Source organism: Diceros bicornis, chromosome 18 (genome assembly GCF_020826845.1).
Source record: "Diceros bicornis minor isolate mBicDic1 chromosome 18, mDicBic1.mat.cur, whole genome shotgun sequence".
Lineage (NCBI taxonomy): Eukaryota > Metazoa > Chordata > Mammalia > Perissodactyla > Rhinocerotidae > Diceros > Diceros bicornis.
In genome coordinates this window covers 49147792-49162431 of record NC_080757.1, presented here as the reverse complement: position 1 = coordinate 49162431, position 14640 = coordinate 49147792, and the positions used below count along the sequence as shown (strand labels likewise).

The 14640-nt window shown below is 39.2% G+C and overlaps 1 protein-coding gene across 5 annotated transcripts in view; it reads right to left on the bottom strand.

Annotated features, from left to right (window-relative positions):
* The window catches only part of CEP112 (centrosomal protein 112), a 449184-nt gene that overhangs the window by 225587 nt on the left and 208957 nt on the right, over window positions 1-14640 (bottom strand). The gene's annotated exons all lie outside the window — the stretch shown is intronic.

Sequence of the window (14640 nt, the reverse complement as noted above, 5' to 3'; positions counted from 1 at the left end):
TCTTTGAAGCAGGTGATGAATAGGGGACTGCAGGAAGCCAGCTTCCCCAGTGAACTCCAGGCCACACAGCTGCTAAGAACAGTCACTTGGATTTTTCTTCAGTTTTGGTGGATTTCAGGGGAAAAAACTGCTGTTATCTAGAATATGTTGTGTTATTTTCGGCGTGAGAATCCATCTTCAAAAAAGCTAACAGTAGGAGCCTGCTCCAAATCGATCTTGTTTCGTGCAATGAATCACCAGACTACCTTATCTTAAAGCTATAGCATTCATTTCTCTAGGCGTGCATGCTGCGCTAAATTTCAGAAGTTATTTTCTTTTGAGATTTGAAATTCTCATCCTCTAATTGCAACTTAAGAACGAAAACACAAATTAAATTTGCTTTTAAACACAGGTTTCAAAATTTTTTCTTATTGTGATTTTTCTTAGAGAGTTGTAAAATGAACAAGAAATTTCTGACCACTCATAAATTTATTATACAATTTAGAAGAAAGAAAAGTATACTAACTCTTGAATATATACACTTATCAGAACAAAATAATGTGTAAAATAATATAGAAAAATTTATTTTGCATCTGAGAACAAAGATGCATTCTAGGGATTTTATGTCTTTTTAAAACTTAGGGATCTTTCTTCCATATTATTCTACTGTTGGTAATACACAGAAAAAAATAATATAAAAATTTTCTCCTTATATTCTATACCAAGTAGTAAAGAAAAGTTTTCCTTATTTAAAATGTGCATATTTTACTTGTGATTCACATAACTACAATGTTAATCCCAACAAAACAGAAAATTTAAAATTTTATTGATATTACTGCATTTTTTTCAGGCAGCCAAGGGTATGAATTATTTTTAGTTCTTGGACACATTATTATTTCTAGTCAGTGTTACATTATCAAACATTATTATAATAAAATTATAAATTTTAGTTAAAAATCATTCAATTACATAACACACTGAAAGGAAATAGAAGGAAGTGGAAAATTCTCCTGAGATCTGGTTTTCAAAAGCCTCAGAAAAATTGGGGTAATGGGTGTGATTTAAAATTGATAGAGAGAAAAATATTTCACAGTACTGTAGGGAAAAGTAACCAATTGACCTATAAATAAGGCACAAGAATTATAGAATTTTTCCCCCAAGAAAAGACACATGGCCATAAGTTGGTATGACATTGTTAGTAATGGAGCTGCCTCATCCTAGGCTCTAGGAACGATGCACTTCCATAGGAACTTTCTCTGAGTTATTTGAAGAGTTCTGATAGACTGATCAATGACCCTGCCCATGTTCAAATTTCAGTTTATTCATTTTTAAAAATCAGGAACAAATGAAATAGAGATAATGGAATTTCAAGTCTAAAGACAGATGTTCATAAATTATTAGTTATTTTGTCAGGGTCTGTTGCTCAAGGATGTTAGTTAATGAACAAATCTCAAGGTTGCTGGAGCCTTTTAAAGTGAAATAGCTTAGGTTTGTCTATTCAATCCAACAGTGCTTGGCCCACTTCTAGATGTCATGAGCCCTTTCTGGTCTTTGTCTAGGTTTCTTCACTGTCAGCATCTTCTGGCAAGCATCTCTTCTGATAAATGGTAGAGTCCAGGAGAAAAACCCTAATGCTCTGGGAACATCTTAACAATGGTATTCATAACCACAAAGACCTTTGTCAAGGTGGATCTGTGTTTAAATTCAAGGTTTTACTGGTTCCTAGCCCCTTCCACGTAAGCAAATGTCAAAAAAAAGTTCTTTGGATTTTCCAGTTCAGTCCTTTACTTGTAGGCACATCTCAAAGGTAAACATGAAGTAGCACATCTTCTTTACACTGGACCACTAGATACTTGGGTTGACCAAGAATAATACCTAACGGAGTTAATGTTGACCAGGAGGTGGTAAATCATGGAAAATGTGGAGAAGGTAAAAGCAGACACCATCCACAAAGATGAATGCTGAGTGGTCAATGAGGTCTCTAAGCCTAGGTGGTCCAGAATCCGTAATACATGCTACAAGGGGATTAGGATGCACCATGATCAAGGAACTTGCTTAATTAAGGCCGGCTAAAGAGCACCTTATAATATAAGAGGAAAAGATTCAAGTCCCCTAAACCAAAAGCATTGAGCTATGGTCCAGATAACTGTACTGGGTATGTGCCCACTCTACATGTATTAAAGCAGACTGGCATGTCTTCCAGGGACAAGGGAAGTGATTGGCCCTCACACGCAAGCATCTGGTAGCATCTGGAAGTCCACTGAGATGCTTGGCTTGCTGGCTTGTTGGTTGTGGTTTAGGTGAGAAAATGGCTTTATTAAATGCCTAGGAACTACCAGGTTGACTTACATGAAATTGTCATTTTTGTAGGTCAAAACAGAAGATGAACAGGGTTCCTACTCCATCCACTAGGCTATCCCCAACAAACACTGAACATGAAGTTCAAGAGTGAAGTTTTGAAGTTCTGAAGTCCCTGAAAGCACAGCCCTCCATCACAGACTAAATCATTTTGCAGTCTGATGATGATATCCTCATTCTAACTGAGGTTTCATGTAAGTGCCCAAGGGAAGGAGCACATTCCAGGCTTTGAGAAAGACCAAGATGGAACCACTAGATAGCCAAGTCTCTGGGGGTGTTGGAATACATATTTTAAGTACTGGTAACCATTTTACAGTGAAATTAGTGCTAGGAAACACAGCCTGAACACCTTTTGATAATCTTTAGACAAAAGAAATGGAAGAAGTCATTACTTCTCAATACACAACACACAGAAGACCAACACATCTTAGTAACATACCTCAACATCAGAAATTGCAAAATCAGGAATATAAATTATAGGTTGATAGAATGCATCCAACATGTTAAAAAGGAGGATTTATGGTATAAAATACTAAAGAAAATTACCTCAAATGTAACCAAATTACAAAATCTATATTCTACAAGCCTTGGTACAAGAATGGGTTAAAGCTATAGGAAGTAGGGAGAAAGGCCCTCCCTATTCTCTGGCTGGGGAAGGAGGAAAAGGAGGAGTCTCCAGTTAGGAGCCCTAGGGGTAGATCCGTCCTACGACTCAATGGTAACTGCTCTAATTTCAAGTAAATAGAAGTAAGGATGTTGAAGAGTTTGGAGAGATATAGAGGCTACCTAGTACAATGTTAATCTTAACCCATGAATCTTTCCTTAACACCCTGATAGTCGGTCACTAAGCTGGTGCTGGAACGGTTTTAGCAATAAAGCAATAACTGTATTCCAACCTATGCCTCATACACACCTGGCACTGGAACTTCTGGATAAAGATAGCCCAAAATTGTGAAAAGAACAAAACAAATGTTAAAAGCAAAAGAACTTTCACTGGCAGCAACCAAACAAGGAAACAGGGATATCATCTTGGCCATAAATTTCAAATGGTGGTAGTCAAGGAAAGAAAGAGAAGATTCTAACATGGTTTGGTGAGACATACTATTCTGTCCCCCTCCCTCAGAGGTAGAACTGCTGAGATGAAATAATGCTGAGGAATATCTTCTAATACCCCAATTTTCGAGAGAAATAGACTGAAGAGCAATCATTCCCTTTTCCCTATCCTGCCCGGTGGGGGAAAAGGAGGGTAACTGTAAGGAGTAGAAATGGCTGCTGGAAAGAGACGAATAAAACTGGGAAAGTGAAAAATTGAGGCTAATCCTTTCTAATAGAAGCATAGGCTTCAAAGGTCCCATAGAAAAAGAAAAACCCTCCAATACAGAGAGCAAGCCCTGGTGTTGGACATTAATAAAATGTTAAAAGACATAGCAGATATCAGTTACTCTACCAAAAAGTTGCTCAGAGCCCCAGCTAAGCTTTCCTTCTCCATCTTTATCCTAATCTCAAGCTACAGAAAAGGAATGCAACAAAATACCTATGCCCTCAAACTGAAACGCACAGGAAGACAGGCAGGCTGAAAACAAGGGCAGAAAAGGAGTCAAAGAGAATTCATGCATATTATATCAAAACAAATAGTAGATGTGGACAGAAGTGCCCACTTTATGCCCAAGTAAGATAAAGGAAAAAAGTATCTGGATAACTATAAAAATATTATATCAAGTAAAAAACTAACTTAGCAAAAAAGGTGAGGTGAGGGAAGGAAGGAAGAAAAGAGGGAAGGGCCATCATTCTGGAGGGGAGGAAAACATACCTTAAAAATCAGAAACAATTAGAGCGATAGGAGAACTTACTAATAACCTAAGTGCAATGAAAGAAAGACTCCAAGACAAGAAGATAAAACCACAGAATTAACCAAGGATCAACATAACTCCATCACAAAATTAATTCTGAATTAGAAACAGCAACGAGTTGAGTAATCACGGAGTTGAATGTGTATATTGAAAAAGCACGCTGTATACCAAGAAAAACTGATTTAGAGTGTGGAAAAGAATGGCTCGGGGATATTATGATTAAACTCCAACAGGGGAAAACTCAAGGACAATAGAACCCGCACCACTCTTGAAAAAAAAAATACTTGAGGATGACATTCAGGCACCCAGGAGATGACTCAAGAAGCTGTTTTAAGAGCAATGCTGGTGTCAAAGGCAGGGAACAATATGTACAAAGCTTTAGGGAAAGAAAGGGTGGCCAGAGAATTGTATGCCCAGCCAAGCTGTCCCTCAAAAATAAGGGAACAGGGGCCAGCCCCGTGGCTTAGCGGTTAAGTGTGCGCGCTCCGCTGCTGGCGGCCCAGGTTCAGATCCCGGGCGTGCGCTGACGCACCGCTTTTCAGGCCATGCTGAGGCCGAGTCCCACATACGGCAACTGGAAGGATGTGCAACTATGACCTACAACTATCTACTGGGGCTTTGGGGGAAATAAATAAATAAATAAATAAATTGTTAAAAAAAAAAAAAATAATAAGGGAACAGGGGCCAGCCCAGTGGCGTAGTGGTTAAGTTCAGGTGCTCCACTTCGGCGGCCCGGGGTTCACAGGTTCGGATCCCAGGTGTGGACCTACACACCACTTGTCAAGCCATGCTGTGGCGGCATCCCACATATAAAGTAGAGGAAGATGGACACGGATGTTAGCCCAGGGCCAATCTTCCTCAGCAACAAGAGGAGGATTGGCAATGGATGTTAGCTCAGGGCTGATCTTCCTCACCAAAAAAAAAAAAAAAAGAAAAAGAAGGGAACATATAGTGATTCTCAAGCATGCAAAAGTGCAGTGAACAAAACTATGTGCCTTTCTTGAAAAGAATTACGTGATGAAATCTCAGCAGTCAACAGATGAATCAAAATAAAAGACTCAGATATGGAGAACTTGTGCTAAAATCCTGGTGGTGAGCATATAACTGATTTACATGAAACCTAACTCTATATAACCATGAGAATTATGGTAATAGAATAGAATATAAATATTATAAATCTCAACTATGTATCAGTGATACTCTAATTGACAAAATAGTGGTAGGGGTGGGTGGAAGGAAGTATAAGCATGTTAATTCTATTTTTTTTTAGTAGGGAGCAAACTAATACTCTTAAAATTGAACCAAAAAACTAAAAATGACTCTAACCTCAATGTATTTTTAATCTTTAGTTTTTAATGTTCTAAGTAATCATATCTCACATGGTAAAGAAACGTTTTTCTAAACTTTAGAAATTCCTTAAGTTTCCCTTGTTTCTTTACTTCAACTGAGTTCATATAAAATTAAATATTTTAATAAGAGTGGCAAATATAGCATGGCCCCATTTCTAAAAAATTGTTTTTGTCTATATATCTACTTATCCTTCTATTTATCTACCTCTGATAGAAATTTCTGGAATGATACTCATAGAAGATTAACAATAGTCACTTCTGGAAGATAAGATCTTGGTAGAATTCTTGCTTTTTTCATTGTGTGCAGTTACCAAGTCAAATGGCAGCAGCTCCCTTTGGGGGAGTATTTACTTGTTATAGCATCACAACAGCCTTTATCAAGGGACATGGTCTCCCTTCAAACACATGGGTTCTGGGTCTGTGAACTGTGAACTTAGATCTGGAAACTTGATGAAGGACCATCCACGTTTTTCCACTGAAGTAGAGAATTGTCTCAAGTTTACTTGCTAGCTCTTCACTTTTTTCTTGATGTTGTACAAATAGTACTCATTGGTCTCTGTCTATCTTATCAGTCAGTACAACATGCTCTATTCACTGTCGCGAAAGACGCCTGCAGGGCAAGACACCCTGATTGCCACTCTAGCCTTGCTGCCCATTACAGGAATCACTTCTACCTTCCATCTAACATTTCAGTGCCCCATCTGGTGTCTGCCATTTTGGAACTCTACCGTCCTAGTGAAAGGAAGCAGCCCAGTTCCATAGCAGTGTCTTCTACTGTTGGTCCTGGCATAGAGAGGAAGCCCCCAGAGCTGTTCAGTGACATTGGTGCCCCCACCATCAGTGCTTTCCTCAGCACCTTAGTGAAGGCAGTATCTTCTAGGTTCTTCCATGCGGTAGGTTATCTGGTCTAAAGTAACAAACTCACTCTAATATTCTCATTTTCCTGAGACTTTTGACCTCTTCCTCAATACTATGCCAGGCAGTTCTGGCATCTCCACGTCAGAGCAGCGTGACTGGAGAAGTGGGGAAGAGCACTACCTAGCAAAATCCATCTATTGTAAAGGTGCTACATTTTTTAAAAAGAGAGAGGGTCAATTCAAATATTGTGAACAATTATATACATCAGACTAATAATAGTTCAAGGGGCATTTTGCTTTAAAGTGTTAGCCATAAAAGACAAGGACTTTTCTATACAGCTTGCCAGGTAACATTTCGACATCATCCCACATCCTACTCAAGGGCTCCCTGTGGAAAACTTTTGCTTCTTGGTTGTGAAATTTAGTACTACTTTTATATAGTTGGTAAGACTCATGGCATTAAGATCCACACTAAAAGACAGGTCCGTCATGCCCTGGTTTTTTCCATTTAATGAGATATAGACTTAACATCATCAGGTTATGTCTCCGAGCAGTTCCCCATCTGCATTTGCAAAATAACACATTTGAAATGTCAAAATAAGTTACCAAATTCTCTTGAGTTCCAGAAATTTAGCTCCAATGGGACAGAATCCATTGCAAAGTTAGCACCATTTCACTAGACTGATTTTATGTCCTTACTGAAAGATGATGGAATCTTTTATTTTAAATAGTAGTTATATGATGTAAAATGTGCTACTGGACATTCCATTACATGAAAGATAAAGACTCCCTTAAAAATAAATTTAAGGACATACACAATCTGCTCCAATCCTTTGGAGTCAGAGTAAAAAATACACTTTTTTAGCACAGAAAATACAACTGTATGGTCTGACATTCTGAAAACATCTTAATAGAAACAGGCACCCAAAAAACAGAAAATATTCGGCAGTGTGTCAAGAGCAGAAATAGAATTTGTCATCTGTGGGTGACCATGTGGCTCCAGATTAGATATTTGCTAGAACAAAAAGAGCTGTCCATGAAATCTGTCCATCAACAGTTCAGTTTAGTCACGCAAGTTCTCTTTATTTAAAAGTTTAATAGTACTGCGCTAACTGCTTTAGAGACCTAAGGGGCGGACCAGCATATATGCATCTTCATTCATTTTCCTCTCCAGTCAACCATCGATAGCCAGGGACAAATGACTGCTGAAGCTCCCAAAGCTGGGGATCTAACGAGGGCTGAAGGCTGGAAGCACAACAGTGATTATGAAAGAAAGCTGATCAGTGATGCAGGTCTGGAAGCAAGGACCAGTCTCTGCAGTTTTCTCTCCTTTTTAACACTTCAAAATACTTACCCGGCACCTGCAGGCAATGAGTACAATTACCCTGAGCTGTTAAAACTTTTTGAAAAATTAGCTACTATTTTCTGTGTTTTTATCTACCAGACCTCAATTAAAACCCAGGAAGGATTCAGAGAGTCAAATGCTTCAAGAAGATTTTTCTTCATGGTTTAATGATGGTCAACTCAAGCCACTCAAAGTGAGAAAATTCATTAACTGAGAATACATTCCCTTAGAGTTTAACATTTTTGGGAAAAACATGTCTTAACTATATATTTTAATTTTAATTTATTTTACCTTATATCTGTTTTTCTAAAATACATTCAGTTCATTGAAATCTAGTACATCACTGCTGTTGAATGAATATGAAATATAAAAATCAAAGTTTTCCAACTAGTATGAAATTTAGAAGAATAAACAGATCTACCAGGTTATAAACTCCTCCAATACATGGACTATGTCTTTACTTTCTTTTTACTTTCCTCACATCACCTACTGCAATGCTTCACGACTATTCATAATTGTGAATGGAACATGTGGCATTCTGGAGCAATAAAAAAATAGAATCAGAAGTAGGCAGAAGAGAACTACTTCGTCTTCCTCATCACCAAACTGACTTGCCTACTTGCACAGTCTCTGCCTTTCCTATGGCTTGAAAGGATGGCTGGCCTTGCTGCTATCTCAGGTGAGTCCTTCCATCTGTGCACTGCATTCCATCCCCTTTTGCCAAATTGAGCATGTTGCTCTCACAATTATCCCATCACTCTCTGCTTCATCAACGTTTTCTTCTCCATTGGATCATTCTCATCAATAAACAAACATGTTTTTACTGTATCACGTTCTATAAAAACTTTCCCTTGACTCTACATACCCCTCTTGCTACCACCCCATTTCTCTGCTCTCCTTTCTTTCAAAATTCCTCAAAAGGGTTGCTCACATTCCATTCTCTCTCCACCCATATCATTCAGGCTTTTGTTCCCACACTGTACTGAAACTGGCCCTGTCAAGGTGGCTACAGACCTTCTTGCCAAACCCAATGGTCACTTCTCAGTCTCCACCTAACTTCCCCTCTTGGCAACACCTGAAACAACTGGTTACTCATTTCCTCCTTCCTGAAACACTTACTGCACATGGTTTATGGGAAATCACACCTTCTTGGTTCTTCCTTCTACCCCTCTGGCTGCTCCTTCTCAGTCTCCTTTGCTATTTCCTCCACCTCTTCCCCATCTAATTGCTGGTGTGCCCCTGGGCTCAGTCATGGGACTTCCTTTCTTTTCTCTCTCTACTGTGTGTCAGTGTCTGTCACCACCTTTCACCTGGCTGCTCAGCTGGAAGACTTATGAGTCACATTGGAGTTTCCTCGTTCCCTCACACTCCATTTCATGTCCATTAACAAGTTCTGCCTGCAAAATATATCCCAAATCTGACCACTTGCCCTCACCCCTCCACTCCCACCCTGGCCCAAGCCATGGTAATCTCTTGCCAGACTACTGCAATCACCTCCTAACAAGCCTCCCTGCTTCCTCTCCTGCCCCCACCACAACCAGCAGCTAGAGAAATCTTAAAACGCAAACCAGATCTTGCTCAAACGCTCCAATGGCTTCCCATCACACTCAGAATAAAATCTAAACTCCTGATCACAGTCTCTAGAACTTGATAAAATCTGCCCACTGCTCAATCTTGCTCCTGCCACTCTCTCCCTAGCTCACTCCATTCCAGCCACATACCAACCCGTTCCCTCTGCCTGAAATGTTCTTTCTTCATCTCAGGTTTTTGTATGGTTTCCTCCTTCCCTTCATTCAGGTTTTAATTTGAGTATCATTTCTGTAGCGTCCTCATTGACCTTCTCTAAAACAATACCTTATATGAAACATCAACCTTATGTAAAATAGCCCCTTCACTCACAAAGACCTTATACCGCTTTATTTCATAGCAATCATCATTACCTTACCTTACATTGTATTTTCAGAGAAAGAGTGTGTGGGTGTGGGTGTGGGTGTGGCTGTGGATGTGGTGGTGGTGTCGTCTCCTCTACCATAAGGACAGAGACTCTATTTTGTTCACTGGCATATCCTAAGCACCTGGAACAGTGTTTAGCACAAAGCAATTGCTCAATAAATATGTGGTAAATAACGAATGACTGGAAAGACATTATTTCTATTTTAGATTGTTAAGGTATCCAGAGAATGAGAATCATCACTTAGCCATATCACTATCTAAGAAACATGTCTAAAATGAAGAATGCCTAAAACAAAACATATACACTTCATATTACAGTTATTGAAAAGAACTGCATTCACCTTTGCCCTCTGAATTCCCAGTCAAGATAAAGGTGCCATTTGTTTTAACCCACATGAAAAAACTTCAAGCCAAAAAAAAAAAAAAAAGGAAGAGGAGGCCCTGCCTTGAGTACCTTTCACCAAGTATCAAAGCCCATTCTATGAACCCAGGCTCCCACCGCCTGGCCTGGACCCAAGGGCCCCGGCTCTGTAACTTTATAGCCTGGGTCTCTGATCCTGGCAGCCTAATGGCCAGGAATCGGGCACTATGCCTGTTGCCTGTGGGAGCAATCTGTGCCTTGTGGCATCGCTGCATTCCCTGGAGTAGGTGGTTACGGAAAGAAATCATTTGAAACACCTGGAGCATCACTGGATCAGGGATTGCATTGTCTTGATCAGCACTGAGAAGCAGAGCGGCTGGTATGTAGTTAAGGCACAAAAATTATTTATTACAAACTGAAAAGGGAAAGCCAAGCCAAAAGACTTTTAAAAAGAGTACAAGGTGAGCAAGAAGAACAAGACAAAGAGAATAACGGGAGCATACTAGACGTACAATGAAGTATACTCACATTCAGAAATCAATAAATCATATGAAAATCCATTTTGAAGAGTCATGGTCATTAACCTCATCTGGGACTTCAATACCAAAAAGAAATTTTACCAAGTCTTTCCAGTCAGATCAGCCATGCCATCACCAAAATAATTTCAAACAATTCCCACTTCCATCAGTTCTCCTGTCCATGTAATTCCTCCAGTCTCAGCAAACAATCTCACCTCCTATCTCATGAAGAAAAACCACCAGTAAGCAAAACGTCCTCATTTTCCTACTGCAGATCTACAAACCTCTGTGTACCTGTCCTCCAGTCGTCTTCCCCCTAGTTACAGTAGATGCCTGCCCCTCCCCTCTGAGGCCAGCACCAGCTGGGGGTCCCACCCATGCATCTCCAACTTCCTGGGAACCTGTCCTAGTGAATATCTTCCCTCTGCTTCCTCTGTCTCTTGCTATCTACTGTATCTTTTTCCAGTTTAGACTAAATAGTCTAATTTTTAAAAGGCCTGCTTTTAGGCTACATTACCTAAAAAATCCAGATAACTAAAAACTAAAATACTTACAAAGGAAAAATTGGAAATTGCAAGCTATCTGCTTTTTACATAGTTCAACTGATCTTAAAATTTCCCAATTGCTTATCTTGTATATTTCTGTCTTTTCTTCACTATTGTCTTTGCTAGCAAAACATTTTAAGTTTCAAATAACGGGACCGTGTAATGGGTTGGCCCTTCAGTGTTTTTTATAATCACCAACAATAAGTACTTATTCTTTCTGGAGAATTTGACCACTTGTTTATCTTTTGAACTACATTTCCCTTTAGAGACTCTGTAGTAAAAAGAGAAGATATAAAATATAAGATTAAAGAATGATGTGATGGGATTGCCAAAAAAATCTCCATGGTTCAGGAAATCCTAGCATGCCTGGTTTGTTGTTTGTTTCCAGCTTGAATGAGGTTTGTGAAAAGACAATTAGAATTGTCTTTTTGTTCCAGCGGGTTATACAGGAAAGAAACAGGAAATCTTGATGAAAGCTTGGGCTTTACAGGATATTTGTGTGAGGGTTTATCCCATGTGTTTGATGTTTTTCTCTCTGCATCTGCACACTTTATGCCTGCATTTTGGCTAAAATATTTTAAAATACCACTTGGCTTTTTTCACTTCATTACAGTTCTTAGAGGACGCTTTCTATGTGGGAGGGGCTCAAAAAGTAAAACTGGATAAGGAAACTGAGGCCCAGAGGCACAAGTCATTCATCTCCTCTGGACGTGAATTTCCTCATTATAAAATGTGAGGATTAGACTAGATAAGTGCTTCTAAAACTTTTCCACCAAAGCACCCCCAGCAGCAGTGAAAAAGAATAGTACTCCCCTGGGGGATCTGAGGGCATAGCCTGAAGCAGCCTCTGCAAACTGGAAGTCTCTTTGAAATGTCCTATTTTATCTTAAAAATTCATGAGAACTTTGCATTTTACAAAACAGGAAAGTCTATGTTTGTTTTAATATAAATGTTACTTCAATACTAAAACTACTTTGCTTTCCCACAAAATAATCACATGAATCCAACACTCCAGGAAACACGTATGTAGCTTCACATATACCCTGGAACCTGTCCTCTAGCCCAGGGTCCACCTACCCCAGTTTGAGAAGCAAGCACCTGGGCGATCAGCATCGAAATCCCCTTCCAGTGTGAAATGCTATAACCATAACATTTAAGATTTTACATTTTAGAGAAAAGTAAGGCAAAATAATAGGAAAGTTGTCACATCTGCACTTGAATGGCAACTGAGAAGGTAGGTGGAAGCCCTGAAACAAGGCAGCCCAGCTAGACAGGTATGTAAGTAAAGGAGTCAGTGGTGGAATCAGAGATGTCTACATAGGAGACACACAGAGGAGCTGAGGGTCTAATCAGGCAAAGGAACAGAGAGTGAGATCTGGAAGGGACCTGAGCGGCAGGACAGTCCCTCAAATGCACAGCACCCTCCACAACGCTCCTGATAGCTGCTTCAACACACTCAGGTTGGGAACTTCCTTTCTCATAAGACAAACCTTTACAAATTTGAATAATTCTTCAGGAAAGACCTGCTTTGAAATGACTCAGAATATTCCCCACAGTGCCATCCACACACGGGTTCAATTTCTGGCCCTGGAACTCCACGGGGAGTCCATTTAGAGCGGAGGTGAAGAGCGTGGCTCAGGCTCAGGTTCTGATCCTGCCACCTAGCCTGTGTGGGACCCTGGACCAGCTACTTAACTGGACGTGCTTCAGTGTCTACAAGCAGAAGACGGGAATAATAAATAATGGTAACTGCCTCACAGATTATTGTGAAGATGGGAAGTGGCTGAAGTCATGTAAAGCGGGTAGAAACGGTACCTGGTCCAAAGTAGATCCTACTCACTGTTGGCTATTATGACTATTATCACACAGACCAATCGTAACATTTCCTGTACTACAGACCTTGAATTTAAAAATACATAGATACGCAGTTCTCCTCAGTCTTGTCTTCTCTTGGCAAAATATCCTTATTCTTTTAAATATTCTCTCTGTCATAGCTCTGAACTGTTCTATATTCTGGAAACTCTCCTTTGAACATGTTCAAGTTTGTCAGTGTCCTACTTAAAATGTGACCAGAATTGACTTTTATTCCTTATGTGACCTGATATGTAAACAACATACCGGGACCCCGTCTTTTACCTCTGTTGCCCCACTGTCCCTGGCGTTTCTTGCTCTCTTCCTTGCCACCCCACTCCTTACACTCCTCTTCCCTGCCTCATACTTTTTGCACATAATTTTCTAAACTGAAGCATGGAAGCTGATATTCAACCCCAATAAATTTAATCTTCTTAATTTCAGCTGTTTAAAGCTTCAGAAAACAGATTTTCACATCCTACTTGTTAACTACTCCTCTGAACTATAAGCAAGCAGGAAACTTTACTTCTATATCATCATCCAGTGACTACACACTTAGAAACCTCACCAGCTGACACTAGCCGTTCAGAGATGGCCCTTTGAACTATCACTTAACCACATAAAGGTACCAATATCTAAACCATATTTTCCCATATTGCCTTCATGAAGGACCTCGTCAGATGGCTCAGTGAAGTCCAGATATATTACATCTGCTTTTCCTTCCTTATCTACCAGCTGGCCACCCTGTTCAAAGAAGGAAATGAGCTTAGTTTAATCGGCTTCATTTCTAGCGCACTTGTGCTGGCTTGCAGGGACCACTACTGTATGCCTATCTTTTCTCAGGATAAACTTTCACCGTAAAAACCTTAACAATTCGGAGTGGTTAGGAGGAATACTGTTCCAGTTAATAGAATTTTCTGCTGAAAAAAGGTTTAAAAAAGTTTGTATATTATCACATTGATAAATATTCTCTTAAAATCTACTAGCGCATATGCCTGCCTTTATCTTTCCTTAGTTACCACCTGGGATCTTCATTCTCAACTTCGATTCTATTGAACAGGCCTATAGACACAGGAAGAAAAAAAATGGGTGAAATCTGCACCAACCAGAGAGATCCTGGTATGAGTTTTTTAAAATTTCTGTTATACATTTGTATAACATTTATACCACTTATCTCTTCTTCATGAAAATGAAATACAAAAGAATTAATGCAATAGTGTATGGTTTCTATTAATAGCATCAATTCTTTAAAGAACTAATCAATTTTCCTTATTAAGTATTTTTGACTAAGACTATAAAAGACAAAAATTTGGTAGATTCCTAAATCTGTCATTCTGAGAAAAGCCTTTGAATCTTAATTCTTTCAAATGAGTTTATATGAATGTATTTTTACACTAAAAAAGTGACTGTCACATTAATAAACACACTGTCATAATGTGGAAAGTCAGGGTGTAAACAAAGAATCAACCATGATTCCATCATCTAAAAAGTAATTAACATCATTGTTTGAATATTTCTGTGGATTTTCAAGGTTAAGGATAATTGGGCCAGAGGGTGTAAACATTTTTTATGACTCTTGGTAGATACTACCAAAATCCTTTCCAAAAAGGTTGCATTAATTTATAATGCTACTAACAAAATATGAAAGCACCAATTTTGCTAAACTTTTGCCAA